This window comes from Chenopodium album, chromosome 11 (assembly GCF_948465745.1).
Source record: "Chenopodium album chromosome 11, dcCheAlbu1.1, whole genome shotgun sequence".
Taxonomy (NCBI): domain Eukaryota; kingdom Viridiplantae; phylum Streptophyta; class Magnoliopsida; order Caryophyllales; family Amaranthaceae; genus Chenopodium; species Chenopodium album.
In genome coordinates this window covers 56055063-56072524 of record NC_137844.1, presented here as the reverse complement: position 1 = coordinate 56072524, position 17462 = coordinate 56055063, and the positions used below count along the sequence as shown (strand labels likewise).

The following is a 17462-nucleotide window of genomic DNA, read 5'->3' as shown; positions in this document are numbered from 1 at the left end:
TTTGCAGGCAATAACGAAAAGATTATTAGAAACAATCAAATAATAAAATCAAGAACCAAACTCTGATTGTCAAAGAAAGTTAACAGAATATAATTAGGGCAAAACTGCATAAGAAAGATGATCAAAACCCTAATAAGTAAATCTTTCGCTAAATTAAGAAATTATACCAAATTGGAAAGCAAAATTTCGAGATTAAACCCTAAAATGTTTGCATGCAATTGTAAAAACTTAAAAATCAAGAATTGAGAGGAGAGAGAAAGGGGTTTACCTTGAAGAGAGATAATAATTCGAACTCTAGAAGTTTCGTCAAGGACGGTTAACGAGGGAAGTGATGACCGACGTTACAACTTGTATACTGTGAAGTGAGAGACTGATAGAGTGGAGTAATGTGAAGACGTGAACTGTGAAGTGAATAGTTTTTTTTTTTTTTTTTTTTTTTTTTTTGAAAGAGTGAAGTGAATAGTTTATTTATAGTTTATAGGAGTATCGCGCGTAAAACATCCTTATTTCGAACTCATTTTAATTTTAATTTTATTTTATATTTTTGTCGTTTACCAGTTTTGGGCTGGTTTTTTGGATTAATCATGGATTCATATTTGGATTTGAGTTGGGCTTAGAATTGAGTTGGGCCCTTTTTAGAACAACATTTACATTACCACCTATAGTTATATGATCATATCATCACAACATCACTCCTATACATTCTCTTCACTTGAACTTATCTAGACTTCATAACGTAGCTTATTAAATTTGATTAATTCAAATGTTTACTTTGTTTACACACAATTAGGGGGCGTTTGGTTCGGCAAATGAAAACAAAATGGAAAGGAAACAAGTTAGAGGGGAAAATGAATCATTTAGTTGTAACCTGTTCATTTGTTTGGTTTAACTATGGAAAGAGAGGATGGTAAGAGTATTTGTTACCCCAAATTTTTGAGAGGTAACAAATGAGGGGTAACCATTACTCTTAAGTAATGGTAATTGTTACCATGCTTTCAAACCAAACATACGGTAACGATATTGGTTTAATTGAATCCGTTTCCAATCCAAAAAATACACTAACCAAACGCCCCCTTAGAGTATTGGACCTTATCAATCTTAATTATATCAATATTATTTTGAAATTTTGAAGGTATATATATAATGTAACCTTATTTCTACACTCTTGTGCTACATATTGCATTTTTTTTTTTTTTTTTTTTTACATTTTCAAATACATCAATATTGTATCTTTACTATAGGATGCCACTCCCTTTAGTACCTTTTTTTTTACATATCATATTATTACCTTTTCAAGAAAAAAATAAAAAAAAATTAACTACAAGCTCATAGATGACTTCATGATTAATATTGCCAGATACCTTTGTCCCTTTTTCGACAATTTTAGTCTGCATTGTTAGTATTTCTCCGTTAATTTATTTAAATAAATATAATTAATCAAAGGGAGAAGAAAAAAAAAAAAAAAAAACCTTTATTAGCCTTTAGTTATGAGTTTTCTTTGAGTCGATTCAAGGTTTATGTCAATTTGAGTTATTGATCATCTAATTTTGGATATTTTTTTAGCCTATGTTGAATAAGATTGAATTCATTATACTAGGTCTAATCAAATGCATAGAATGTCATAATCAACATTTTATTCCACATTTATTGACCAATTCCTACACTCAACCAATTAAGGTAAATCATCAACATTTGACAATAACAAACTATAAAGCTCCAATGGGCTACATTCATTAACTATTAATGAGAAATATTACTTTGATGTTGATTAATACTACGACCTTAGCTTTATTCCTAGATCAAGGAATAATGTGAATTCGAATATTATACAAATTAATTACTTAAGTTGCTCTTAATACCTTAGGCAGAAGTTATGACTACAACTAATACCTAAGTAAACTTGCATGCCAAGCACCAACAACATACTTGAATTCGTAACATATTTTGACTTTGTCATACATATCTCATATGTCAAGGGATAATGTTTCAATATGGTACTACTCCACAACTTTACCAAGAATTTTATGAGTTTAAATTTGACACAAAAAAGTTTGAACCTTTATTTTACAAGTTGCTATTACTCCAATTTCAGATCACATATTTGTCATGATTACGTTCGTTAGTTGATGATGTATATGATCCATTTAATAAATTAGTGGAAAGGCATCGACTTATTTAGGGAGCCATTACACCTCCCACTTTCCCACGCGGCCGTACCCATCGACCCCCACAATCCACAACTTTGAATAGTACGTTTAGCCACTTGCCCACTTCTATGAGCTATGAGCTATGAGCTATGAGCCTATGACCGTAATGATTCAATGAGTTCGGCGTACGTATGGAATACGGATTATTTGGTGATCTATTAATTATATTATGGAGTAAAAAAAAATGAACACATAATTAATTCTAGTGATTAAATAAAATGGATGAAATTATAAATTAATAAAATAACATTATTTAATCTTAACTGAGATTCAATTTATCATAAATAAACCATTAGTATGTATTTAAATTATTATCAATTAAATTAGCATGACATAGAATCTTAAACTAGTTAAATGACATCATTTACTATGAGGATTCATTAAGACAAAACTCGGTATCTCTTAAACACCTCATTGTTTCAAAAAACATAGTAGTTGACATTTGATATAGATTTATACAATTCAAATTACTTGTCTCGGTATCTTAGGTTATATCCTCTATTATACAGAGTATTATATTATAGTACTTCTAAGGTTGAACTTGCTCTAATGACGTCTTAAGTATTCCGTTAATTAATAAAAATTGACTGTATTTACGCATGCATATGCCTAATAACTTGAAGATGAGTTGAAAGGTTCATTGCATATTAGTTGCTAATTTCCTATGTCATCTAGTGATCAGTTAATTTCCTACTCATTTAAAGTAAAGTCAACCTCAGCTCAATAATATTATATCATGGACGGCGTGTATTCGTGTAACGTTGTTAACAATACTTCGCAAGTATAATTTATACTAGCATGTATACTCACTTACTCTACTCGGTAAGAAAGAAAAAGAATTGATAATTACGTGAAGATTAAGACAAGCTAACTAACTACTCCACAATATTCATTTATTATTAACTAATTAATTATTACTTGTGAAACTAGATTTGAGAATGTTAGATAATTGATCCGAATTAATAGGTAGGAAGGTGCAATTGAAGTTAATGAAGTGTGAAAGGACGCTTAGAGAAAAATATTAAAGACAAAAATCACAAGTACTAATAAAAAATTCAAAGCTTATACTCAGGCCTAAACACATAGAAGGTTAACTGTATAGAAACACTAGAGGTACATTGGCATGGTGGCTTATTAATTAGTACTCCGTATCACTTTACCAATATTACCATCATGAGGTACAAAGACTTAATTATGTATATATACACGTAGTATTTATTTGAGGTTTTTCCTAAAAATGTCGTAAGTAACAAAACCCTACTCCGTATTTTGTTTATGAATAATTGGGTCAGATCTTGTGACACACGCTTTTACATTTAAAGAATTCAAATACTTCGTAAGTTATGATGCATTATTGTACAAACAAAGTATATATCTAATTATCTATCCTACTTTCCAAAACTCCGTTGTGAAAATTATAACTTCTATTTTATAGTGAGATATTTTTTATTAGTCTCATATTCCATAAATTATCTTATGCTCTAAGAATAATACAATTTGCAACTTTCTCATGCCTCAGCTCTTCTCATCTCACATTTTTAGCTACCTAAACAACTAACTAGCTCTATTATTAATCTACCATAAGGTTGTAAATGTCAACTATCGGTCAATTTCATTTACAGTTTTTTCACATTTCAGCTAACTTTGTCTGAAATTGCTTTTCTATGTATCTGAAAGTAATGTGATCGTTGCTTTGTATTGATTAGCTTTGGAGTATAAATACACAAATTACAAGATATAATCATGCTACTGATTAAGCTAGAAATTAGGTTATAAACAAGGCTAATTAATCTACACTAACCAAATTAGTTATATACAAAGTCAAACTAGAATATACTTGCATATATTCTAACACACCCCCGCAGTCGAAACGGGAGAGTCACGGACGCTAAGACTGGCACGGAAGTCATCAAACAGAACCCGAGGAAGTCCCTTTGTAAAAATATCTGCAATCTGATATCGAGAGGGAACATGCAAAACACGGACTTCGCCCTTAGCGACTTTCTCACGAACAAAATGGATGTCCATCTCAATGTGTTTCGTGCGTTGATGTTGCACGGGATTTCCTGATAGGTAGATGGCACTCACACTGTCACAATAAACAATAGTTGCTGTATGAATAGGAAAATAAAGTTCTAGCAACAAATTTCTGATCCAACAAGAATCAGATACCACATTAGCAACCCCACGATATTCAGCCTCTGCACTGGACTTAGATAAAGTAGGTTGCCGTTTAGAAGACCAGGAAACCAAATTATCTCCCAAATATACACAATAACCTGAAGTAGATCGCCTGGTGTCGGGGCATCCCCCCAATCCGCATCAATATAAGCAACAAGCTTATTGATAGAAGACTTATACAAATGCAAACCAAAAGACAAAGTACCCTGTAAGTAGCGTATAATACGCTTCAAGGCTCCCATGTGCGCATTGCGCAGATCATGCATATGAAGACAGACCTGCTGAACTGCATAAGAAATGTCAGGTCTAGTAAAAGTCAAATACTGAAGGGCACCTGCAAGACTCCTGTACTTAGTAGGATCCTCATAAGGAGCATCATGAGATGCACTAAGCTTGGATTTTGTGTCAACCGGTGTCGGACAAGGACTACACTTTGACATGACTGCCTTGTCAATGATAGAAGAAGCATACTGTTTCTGAGACAAGAACATACCATTAGCATCACGAGTCACAGCAATGCCCAAAAAGAAACTCAAAGGACCTAAATCCTTCATAGCAAATTCGGAGCTTAATAGATCCATAATACGTGTCCGTAGACGATCAGAAGATGCTGTAAGAATGATATCATCAACATATAACAGAATATAAGCAGTATCATTGCCCTGTCTGAGAATAAAAAGAGCATTATCAGATTTACTGTTAGTAAATCCAATAGAAGTGACAAAATCTGCAAACCGCTGATACCAGGCTCGAGGAGCCTGTTTGAGACCATAGAGAGATCCCCGCAATAGACATACATAATCAGGTTGACTTTTGTCTCTGAAACCCATGGGCTGATACATATAAACTGTTTCATTGAGCTTACCATGCAGAAAAGCATTCTTGACATCCAACTGATGGATCGGCCAAGAGTGTGAAATAGCAATGCTAAGAACGGTACGAATAGTTGCCGGATTGACAACCGGACTAAAAGTCTCATCACAATCAATACCCTGCTGCTGAGTCTTACCATCAGCCACAAGACGAGCCTTATACCTCTCAAAAGAACCATCAGAATTTCGTTTATGACGAAATATCCACATAGACCGAATAACATTCACATCAGGGGGCCGTGGAACCAAATCCCATGTATGATTATTAATAAGAGCATTATATTCTTCTAACATTGCATTTTTCCAATTAGGGTCACGAATAGCACTAACCGGGTCCTTTGGGATAGGAGAGATAGTAGTAGTGGTCATCGTGTTTAGGTTGGAAAAATATTTTGGGTTAGGTTTTACAATGCCATCTTTGGCTCGGGTAGTCATAGGATGGTTTTGGTTTGGCGGCTGGTCGGAAATGTGGGTGGCGGAGGTGTTGCTGCTGTCGGCAGAGTGGTCGGAGGTGTTGGCAGTGAGGGGGGAGGTGGGTTCCTCAATTTGGGTTGAGGTGTGAGGTGGGCTGTCAAAAGGGGAATGTTGGAGAATTGGGGTATGTTGAGGGGTCTGCTGGGAGCCCATCAGCAAAGGCGTGACAATCCGAGAAATTGGGCTGGAAGAAATGCGCGGCCCGGAAGGAGAGGAAGGGACGGACTGGGCTGCTGAAGGCCCAGGAGAAGACACGATTTGGGCCGGAGGAGAGTTTGGTTGAGTGGTGCGCAAATGGTAAGGTGATTTAATGGATTTGAGTCCAAAAAATCATAATCATCAAAATTTGGGTTGTGATATTTTGAGAACGGAAATTCGTTTTCAAAAAATTTCACGTGCCGACAAATGATGATTTTTCCATTTGATAAATTATAGCACTTCGAACCACGATAATTTGGCGCGGGGCCAAGATAGACACATGGGGTGGACCTTTCTTGCAACTTGTGAATGGTGGTCGAGGGAAATAGAGGAAAACATAAGCAACCAAAGACACGTAAATCCGAATAAATAGGATCACGTTGGTATAGAATTTGAGTTGGAGACTTATACCCTAAGACTTTGGTTGGAAGAATGTTTAGGAGATAAGTGGCCATATCTAGAGCATGATGCCAAAAAGAATGTGGTAAGGAAGCATGAGCAAGTAAGGTCCTAATGATATTGTTAATAGATTTTATGTGGCGTTCAGCTTTTCCATTTTGAGGTGAGGTGTGAGGACAAGAGAGACGGTAGAGCATGCCATGATTTTCAAATAAATTTTGAAGAGTACCATTAACATACTCGGTGCCATTATCACATTGAAAGGTCTTAATGTTACGTTCAAATTGAGTGTGGACAATTTTATGAAAAGATTGAAAAAGATGTTTTACTTGGGATTTCTTTGCAATAGGGTAAGTCCACAAAAATTTACAATAATCATCAAGAAACAATAGATAATAGGCATGTCCAGAAGAACTAAGAATAGGGGAAGTCCAAAGATCACTATGAATTATATCAAATGGAAAAACAGTATGCGACATTGAATCATGAAAAGGGAGTTTAATATGTTTGCCTAAAGGGCAAGAAGAACAAAAAGAAGTACAAGCCTTATTACATTCAATAAATTTCTGATTACTTAAAGATCTAAGAACAACATCGCCGGGGTGTCCTAATCGATTATGCCATAGATCCGAAGAAAGAGTAGTAAAATTTGAATGAGTGATGGAAGAGTTGGCTTGACTGGTTGGAAAGATTGGATATAGTTCACCGGAACTGTCACATCTCATTAGTTGGGCCCCCGTCTGTAAATCATTCACAGAAAACCCATAAGGATCAAAGGAAATGGAAACCATATTGTCAGTTGTGAATTTACGGACGGATATCAAGTTCTTTATTAATTTGGGAGCATGCAAAACATGGTTAAGGGTAAATGGAGGGTACAAATAGGGTAAAGTAGCACTACCATGACCATTAATCGGAATTAAATCACCACTACCAACAACAATGTTATGATTTTTAATGCTCGAATTAACAAAAGAAGAAAGAATACCTTGATCGGCCGTCATATGGGATGTGGCGCCAGTGTCCATATAGTAATTGCTGTCCGGACGATTGATATTGGCAAGCATCTGTAAAGCAGCTTCGATGTGGGTGGGAGTTGGATTAGGACCCATGTCTTGGGCGTTGAAGGCTTGAGGAGCTGGGCCCAAGATTCCAGGCCCATTCGGTCTTGACCCAGCAGAAGAAGAGGCTGTTCGCGGAGCCCAGGATTGAGAAGGGTAGGGACATGGTGGACTGGGCCACTGGCCCAACCATGGTGGCCATGAGTACGGGCCCTTCCAGGAATAGGGTTGTCCAGGTGGGCCGGGTTGGTGCTGTTGGGCTGGCCCATTGTTGCGGCTCTTATTAGAGGATTTAGTTGAGGATTTCTTCTGCTTGATATTGCGGTTGTTAGACCGAGTGGAATTTCCAGAGTTCTCTGCTTGGTGATGATTGGTGGAGGAGACAAGGGCGGTCGGCCGACTGGTGGTACCACCCTCCTTGGCAAGACGGTGCTTGATGGTACGCTCGGCAAGCTTAAGGCGAGATCGACAGCTTTCGAAGGAAGGAAGTGGCTCTTGAATTTGTATAAAATCAACCGTTCCGGCATAAGCTTCGGGAAGACCGGCAGTCATCTTAAGAATGAGACGAGTATCAGGAATCGGAGCATCAACATCCGCAAGACGATCGGCAAGGGACTTGATGTGATTGCAATAGTCGTCAATGGAGGTAAAATTCTCGAAGTCGAGATCCGCAAGTTCCTGTTCAAGGTGTGAGGCTCGTGCAGCTTTGTTGTCTTGAAACATTGACTCGAGACGAGTCCAAGCGCCGTGAGCGGTATCATCCTTGAGAAGGATGGCGGTAAGAAGATCATGAGATATTGAACCATAGATCCAATTAAGGACCGCAGCATCGAGTCTTTTCCAATAAGCCAAGTCGGCCTTCTTGGTTTTGCCATATGCAGCAAGTTCGGTCTCCTCCGTGGGAGGAATGATGTGATACGTAAGGTCATGAACCCGACATAGCACTTTGAAGAGAGCGGCCCAAGAGTGGTACATTCCGGCAGCGTCCAAGGTAATTGGGATAAGTGATTTCACGTTTGTGATACCAAAAGCAGGGTGATATTTAGGGGATTCTGCCATTGAATGTTGCAGCGGAAGAGGAAAAGAAATTTTTGAGGAAGAGGATAGAGATAGGCCGTGAGATGGAGGAAGAAGAAGGCTAGGATCGGAACCCTAATCTGATACCATGAAAGTAATGTGATCGTTGCTTTGTATTGATTAGCTTTGGAGTATAAATACACAAATTACAAGAGATAATCATGCTACTGATTTAGCTAGAAATTAGGCTATAAACAAGGCTAATTAATCTACACTAACCAAATTAGTTATATACAAAGTCAAACTAGAATATACTTGCATATATTCTAACAGTATCCTTGGATACCAACATAAGTCTTTGTCTAAGTATTTCAATATTACTTTTGCATGTTTACTTTTTTAAATTTTCTATTGTAGCAAAAACTATTATAAGTATATTATATGACTTTCCAAAAAGTTTTAATGACATGGATTTAAATGTAAGATTATATATATACAATGTGTCAACATTCTAAACATTTTTTTTCCAGCTAACTAATACCTTATCAAAAACTTTTGTATACAATTGATGTACCCTAATATTGAAATTAGGGTAACTTTTAGATTTTTTTGTGTAACTTTTATCAATAAAGCATAAATAATTTTTATTTATATCAGGGTAATTTATATATACGAGGTAACTTTCATTCATTGCAGAGTAAATTTTAATAACTTTAAGGGAACTTCCGATTTTTTTTTTTTTTTTTTTTTTTATATGTTTGTCATACGGCTCATACCTCTTATTATATAAATCTACCGCAAAACTATTATTTTAAGTTATTACATATATTCATATAAGCACAAAAAACTTGCCTATTGGTGATTTGTCTTCCGCACTCATAATGAAATAAAGCCTAATTTACAACATTAGACATCGTCAACAATAGACTAATCTTAAAATTATGAGATGGTCCAGAATTGTCATTTATACTAATATGCAAGTTGAAAGTTATAGCCATAATATGGAATTATGAAGAGCAACTTTATATGTTGACATAATAACTTGTGGAGCAGTTAAAATTTTGAATTTGAATTGAGCCAAATGGCATTGTCGTGGCCCATGGTCCGTGGACTTGAGGTTGTACAAATTCAACATAAATAAATGTAAGTTTCACAATCACTTTGATTATTGCGTTTATGAGTTAAAAAAATATTTATAGTAGACTAGTGATACACTAATATACTATTCACATTATGTATATGTTCTCTTATGAGTTATGAGTTACCGAGTATAAACTTATGACATACTGAGTACGTACTTTATAATAGACTAGTACGCAAATGTATATACTAATCAAAATATTGGTGTAGCCGTGTAGTCGGTAGATTCAATCATATTTTAGCCTTGTTAAGGGCAATGGTGTTGCTCATAGGCTTCTTTTGTTAGTAGAAACTATGATTAAATGAGAGTGTGAATTGAGGAAGTCCCGATGTGTGTGTCGAATACTCTTGTATTTGACTCTTTAATTGATTAAATTGATACCGTGTTTTTCCGTCAAAAAAAAATTGGTAACTTGAGTTAATAATAATCTAGCGGCTTAGGTTACATTTTTTAAACTAGCCAACTATAAATTTTGAGGGGTGTAGAAATTTTGTATACTTCAACATATACATTCACCTTCTAATCGTTTTCCTACTAGGTACATGATAAAATTAAGCTATTGTATTTCGATTTTACTTTTAACAATCCATGATCTAGTTTGGTTATTCCTTTAACCAAATGTCAAAAAATAATGTACGAGTACGTAATAACACCACATGTCATATCTTTTTATGCAAAGATAGATCTTAAACTCAAATGTTCCCTTAATTTTTTTTTTTAAAAAAAAAAAAAAAAAAAAAAAAAAAAATTGTACAACTCTTAAAATTCTAACTTATAAATAACCTCTTGCACTGAATGCAATTAAAAGAATATTACTTTTGTAAGGCAAAATAAGGACTAAGTAAGGTCGTGTTCACCTCATCTTAAAAAAAAAAATATTTAGTAAAATAATTTCAGTTCAGTAAAAATAATTTTATTTCAGTAAAAATAATTTTAGTTCAGCAAAATAATTTCATTTCAGTAAAAATAATTTCAGTTTAGCAAAAATAAGGTGAAATGAACGGGGTATGAACGGGGTCTAATTGGGTGAATTTAATAAATTGTTTTCGATATAACCTAACTCATCATTGGTCCCACCTCTCCACATCCTTAATCCTACAGATCCGCAATCAACCAAGAAATAATGGGTGTTAAAGTGTTGGTTTGGAAACCCAAACCTCCAAATATCATGGAAATTAGGAGTCCCAAATTAAAACTAATTTAATTAGCAAACGTATGCTTGTTGAAAAAATATTCCACCATCCGAAGTGGACTTATCCTAGTTTTTTAGGTACGAGTAATGGGAATGTGACTGCAAACGCGGCTATAATTAGACGTCGTTTAATGCTAAAAAAAAAAAAAGTAAAACAATTTTGCATGCAAGTTTAGTCAAACTAGCGTTTTAATCCGTATTATTTTATTATTTTTTGAAAAAAAAAAAAATTTAACAAAAGAGCGTTTTACTATAAAAATGCATGACTTTTCCCTTCATTGTTTCTTGCGATATAATACGTAGTAGTACTCTATATTACTATTTCCATTTCTTATTATGTGCAACAAATGAATATTTTATGTCTCAAAAATAATATCCCTATGTTGCACATAATAAGAAATGGAGGTAGTATATTGTATTATCCTGTATTCATAAATCAGCATCTATCAGTTTGTATCAAAAAACAGTTGTCCGATTAGTATTATTGCTCAAGGTCAGAGGACAAAATATTATTAACATGTTAGAATCTGTCTTTCGATTGTATTTAATTTGCACGCATTGAGTTATATTGGTTTGTTTTGCTTCCAAGGGCCAGGGAATCTCATCGTGTATCAATTAACCTATAATATATGTAGTATAATACGTATCGATTTGTAAATTTGTATTAACTGATCATCTAATAATGAGATTTCGAACTTTTGAAAAGAAAAACAAACCAATGCATGTGGAATAACAAGGATTGGAAGAGAAATTAATTGAGATTCTAACATATGGTAATTAGCTCGTCAATAGTGCATGTAATGTAATAATACGAAGTAAAAAATACATTTCAATGTAATTAAGGATTTCAGATCAATATATGCTAAGTTCAACTTGAACATAATAGTTTGAAAAGAGTAGTCATATTTTCTATGTTCATGCATGCATGCTTTAATTTATTAATATTATTATATGTAGAAAGTATGACCAAAATCTTAAGCAGAGGGGGACCTTTTATGGGAGCCATTTGGGGCCCGGTCTCTGGTAAATTATTATAATTAATTAGTTAAGAAACTTAAATAACCTTATTGTACTTATATAATATTGCAATATAGTGACTAGTTTAAAGCGAGAGGCAAAAGATTCAAATCGCGGCCCCTCTCATATTTTCGGTCAAGATCCACCACTGATCTTAAGGAAATCTTTTATTAAAATTACGGCTTAAAAATGACATAGACATAGACTATTGATTTTGAATAGTGGGAGTTGTCAATTGTAAACAATAAATCTAAGACTTCACTAGTGAGTAGTGATCGATCCAAAAAGATAAAAATAACATATGTATATTACCTATATACGTACATTGTATCCAAATGAACAAGCTAATAAACTAATTAAAATGAAATAACAAAATTTAGCTAGATCGAGATTATACAATATACAGAGTAGAACGTGATGTTGGTAGCTTTTACAAATTGAGGCAGTACTTTGAAAAGAAAAAAAAACGTAATTAGATTATATATACTTAATACTAATTATATAGCAGTATGAATTATCGATCAATAACTATTTTGGCGTACTTATACCAAATGAACCTTTATAACAACATAAATAACTGTTTTAAAATCATAGTCAAATTATAGAGACAATAAATTACCACTCCTAACTTGTAGTGTACTCTTTCCATTCTTTTTTATTTGTTACGTTTCGATCATAATAGAAGTTTTCAAATCGTAGTAAATTAAACAATAAGGAATAGAGGTAGATTGAATTTAAGAAACAAATTCAAAAAGTTACAATTAAGTGTATGTGGGGGTACATATAAACCTTAGCTCCACAATTGAGGGTTTAACAGAGCCAACAGCGACAAGTTGACATTGCGATTGATTATTTATGGAAAAGTAATATCACACTGTTCTTTTTCGTCACCTTTTTACGCGATTCATCATGCTTCATGTTACATTGGTGCACCACTTCGTCTAATACTCGTAATTGTTAATTGGCTACATGAGCTTAATTTACTCGCCAAATTCATCATGATCGACTTGAAATTGTTTCATTGGTCTGCCACAAAATCTATATCGTGCTCATTTTCAGTACATTTTAAAAAGTCAATTCAATTATGTTTTTTTTTTTTTTATTTTTTACTGTATTAAATAAAAAAAATAAAAAATAAATCCTAGTTTCATAAAGTTTTAATTTACCTACTAAATATTAAACTATTGATAAGAGAATTTTAGCATACTCTCTCTTGCATTATCATAATTAATTACGGAGTTAATTAAACATTGGTTATAATTCTAATTATTACTAAGTGCAGATGCAGACATATTAGTTAGCTTAGTTCTAAACCAATTCTACATTCGAAATAACTCTCGCACAATTAGCTATAGGACCATACTTTGAACGTTAAGTTAATTTCATCCACTCAAATAAATTTGGTGTGAATAATAGGTGGTCCAAAAATTGGATGAAAAAGTTAATTGGTTGCTTTTTAGTAATTATGCAACACCAATCATAAACGAGTTAGTAGTTAATTAGAGGAAAATTTGACAATTAAATAAACCATTAGTATGTATTTAAATTATTATCAATTAAATTAGCATGATATAAAATCTTAAACTAGTTGAATGACATCATTTACTAGGAGTGTATGAGGATTCATTAAGGCAAAACTCGGTATCTCTTAAACACCTCATTGTTTCAAAAAACATAGTAGTTGACATTTGATATAGATTTATACAATTCAAATTACTTGTCTTGGTATCTTAGGTTAAATCCTCTATTATACGGAGTATTATATTATAGTAATTCTAAGGATGAATTTGCTCTAATGACGTCTTAAGTACTCCGTTAATTAATAAAAATAAACTGTATTTGGCATATGTCTAAGGGAGGGAAGGTATTATGTGGAGCCCACATGATGTCATAAGATGGTTGAAAGCCAACTAGGTGGGAACTTTTGGTGTTTCAGAAAAAAGTTAGTGGTAATTTTCAAAAAAAAATAATAGTAGGTGGTAATTGCTAAAATGGAGACAATGGTAAGTGATAATTGTCAAAATTTCCTTAGAAGAGCTAGATCAGAGAAATTTAAATGTACAAAAATTCTCTCCCACACTAATTTTTGGGGAGAAAATAATCTTTTTATTAATTTTCATGAAGAGGACGGACTAGGTAAACATTTAGACATAGACACTACTCCATCGTTCTCGATTTTCAAAGTCAAGGACTTAGCCTTGCTTGTATACAATTTCTTCACATTAGACCCTTGCTCACTTAGCAATTTAAACAAGCTTCGTTTCGCATTCGGTCTAAACGGGCAATTCGATGCCATGAAACCATCTACCAAGTGCAAGTAAGCTTCCAGATCATGGCAACATGCCACGTCAGCATCCGGTCTCAAATAAGGTGACATTCTAGTATCAACTCTAAGTTCTGTACCAACATGAGAGTATGCCAATGGCATTTTATTGCTTAGAAATTCTATAACACCGGCTACTTGTGCATTGTTCATTAGCTTTTGTTCTAGCTCTTCGCTCATAAATACACCAGGTACCCTTGTGATCACGTCTTGGTTGTTTACGATCCTTAGCACTTTTACGTTGTTGGATTTTATACGTTCGGCGAAGGCACGGTTTCCTACACGTGGTCCTCCGAATGAGAAAACCGCCACCGGAGGTACCTCCGGGGCGCATGTGCTAATCTCGTCGGCCACTAGTACGGCTAGGGCTGCACCAAGACTATGTCCGGTTATTGTAATGCTTAATGTTTCACCTTTGTAAGTTTCTAATAATCGTTTAATTTCATGTACCACCGACTCGGCTAGACTTGGGGTGTGTTCTCCTTGGGTTCGGAATAAGCTAAGGAACCCACATTCGACCTTGGGTTGATCTTCTTCGGTTGCTTGATCATTGGATTCTTCCATTGGGACGAGTAATGCCCGGAAATTCTCTGCCCATTCGAGGCACGTGGCGGTTCCTCGAAGGGAGATGACAATGTCCCTCCTCCCCATCCTAGCAATCTCACGTTCATCTTGGCAAACAGCGACATAACCGACGCAGCTAGATCGCTGTGTCATCCAACTAAGATCGGGTGCCACATCATCCACCCATTTAGGTAGTCCAATGGATGATGTGGCATACAGACTTTTGGTTACGTGATACGACTTATCAGGTAACCCCACCTCCCTCCACGACTTGATCCCTGCCTCTGTAGTGGCGGGGTCAGAGTGGAAGGTTTGGTATGCAGCTTGGATAAACTCCCCATACCTGACCATCTCTCGACGAAGATTCTCGTCGAGAGGGTCAAGTAACCCCGCCCAATCCCTACTCCCGTGGTACTCCCTCCACCGCGCTCCCAGGTGGTTTCGGGGGGAGTACTCAGGCTGCTGATTCAGTAGCATCTGCTGGATCCGGGTCAGGCGACGAGGTGACATTTCAGCTGCCGCCTCGACAGCCCGGCCCGGTATCCCCTCGGGCCAAATTTGGGCCAGATTGAGCCCGTGCAATAACCCCCTATTGCGGTTGCTCTCTGATTGCTGCTCGAGGTCAATGGACTTCATTGGCCGCGGTGGCAATGGAGCTGCTTCCTTTTGTAGCAGCTTATCAAGGTTAGATAAATGATCTTTTGTCTTTTGATTACCACCCTTTTCTTGAACATGAGCAGCCCGAGCCGACGCCCATAGTCGGCTCGGCCTCGACATCGAAGATTGTTGTGCACACCGAAGCCCGGCTCGTTTAAGGTTGTGAGATGGAAGCATAGATCCAAATTGAGCAATTTGCGCCATTTATTTTTCTTTAAAGATGGAAAAATAAAAGAAGGAGAGAATATTATGAAATTGGTTGTTAGTTTGGTTGTTGAACTCTGAAGCGTCATTTGAATAAATCAGAGGGGGTATATATAGACCGCCAACCACTGCTACTATTCCACCAAATACCCTTAGATAGTGTTTAATATTACAGAAAATGCCATGGGTTAGACTTTCTTAGTGCGAAAACAATAAAATATTAATCAAGGGTAAAATAGGAAATTGATAAATGAATAATTTAGACTATTTCATATTGCTAATTTGAACAATATAGACGTGTAATCGCGTAAAGTGAACCGGAGACGAAAGAAAGAGCATCGAAAGTTGAAAGTCTGCTGGGTTTAAAAATAATCCGGTTCATAAATTGACCAGAATTATCTGTTTGATTTTATTAAATTGACGGCTTTACCCTCTCTTGAGTTTATGACTTTGGTATTGACTACTATTTTCAAGGGTTGTTTATTTATTATATGGATCAACAACTATTATTATTAATATTAATATTAGTATTATTAGTATTTTGGTTTTGTCAAAATATTTTCTGATCCATTCCCACTGTATGGGATATTGGGATATAAGATGAGAGAAGAAAAATGTTGGTTTGAATAAATCTGCCTTTTGTTTTATGTTCATGTAATTTTAGAAATTTTGCTACTGTTAATTAATTATTATGTCCTAATTGGAGTGTTTCACGTTGCTTATCATTTTTGTGATAAGATTTAAGTTGGTATTTCGTATATTTTTTTACTTATATCTTATTATCTCTTTTTACATAACAAATTAACATAACTATGTATCATCATATTGTCAACTGTCCTGAGAAAGATGGATATGATTTGGAATGAGTAAATGGAGTTGATTTTCAAGAAATTAGGGTGAAAAGATGCTACATTTGATTAAGAAATACTCCGTAAATGGTTGTGATATTTATAAAATAATGTATACGTCAAATCTAGCGTCGATAATCTCTATAAATGTGTTTCGCTTTAATTTTAGCCAACATGCATTCACTCTACTTAAAATTCTAAGGAGAATTTCTTTTTGTTTAATTTAGGGGCAAAACTCATAAAAGTCTTACTCTAAATTCTTAAGAACTAGTTTGTTGAAATAATTAGTAAAAACTTTGAATTTTGAATGAGTTCATGTCTACAACTAATATCAATTCAAGTCAATACATTCGATAAGTAGTTAGAGATGTTTTAAGCTAGCTGTATGTCTGACATTTGTTGGACATAAATTTGTTGCTAAAGAACAAGTTTATTGAAATATGATCCAAAAGAAAGATATCTTTGATTGAAGATAGCGTCATTGATCATGTCAATGAGACAATATCACAAAAAATTGCATTTTTAGCTTTGTTTTCTGTTTGAATTATTCTTTACATATAATCTTATAAAATTTGCCAGTGTTAAAGGGAGTAAGAAACTTTTTTTTTATTTGTTTTTATTTTTTTTAAATAAGGGAGTAAGAAATTTCGTTCAACAAAAAGCCCTACAAAATTTAGTTACCTTGAATCAATGAAATGTAATATTAAAAAATTATATTAAATTAACAAAATTTAGTCAAACAAAATATTTGTCCAAATTTATTTTTCTCCTATTTTTGAAGAGCTGCTAATAGAGGAATAATTTTCCACCTACCTAACCACCATAGGCCTTGCGCAGTAAAGTTCATTGGATTTCCTTAATTTAAAGGAAAAAATAAAATCGTATCTTTGAAAGTACAAGAGTATTTTGAAGTAAAATTGTGACCGAAGAAGTCAATATTTGATGTGCATGAAAGATTGAAGGGGCACTATTCAAATTATTATCAACTAATTCTGATATTAATGTCAGTTACGAGCATTTGGTTTATTACCAAACTAAAATAATTACAATGAAAAATAAAATTCCATAGAATCTCATATGAAGTATGAACCAAGATAATTTTTGAAA

At 34.5% G+C, this 17462-nt stretch overlaps 1 pseudogene; it reads right to left on the bottom strand.

Annotated features, from left to right (window-relative positions):
* Positions 1–13827: 13827 nt before the first annotated feature.
* On the bottom strand, positions 13828–15570 carry LOC145569324 (phospholipase A1-Ibeta2, chloroplastic pseudogene; annotated as a pseudogene).
* Between the last annotated feature and the right edge of the window lie 1892 nt (positions 15571–17462).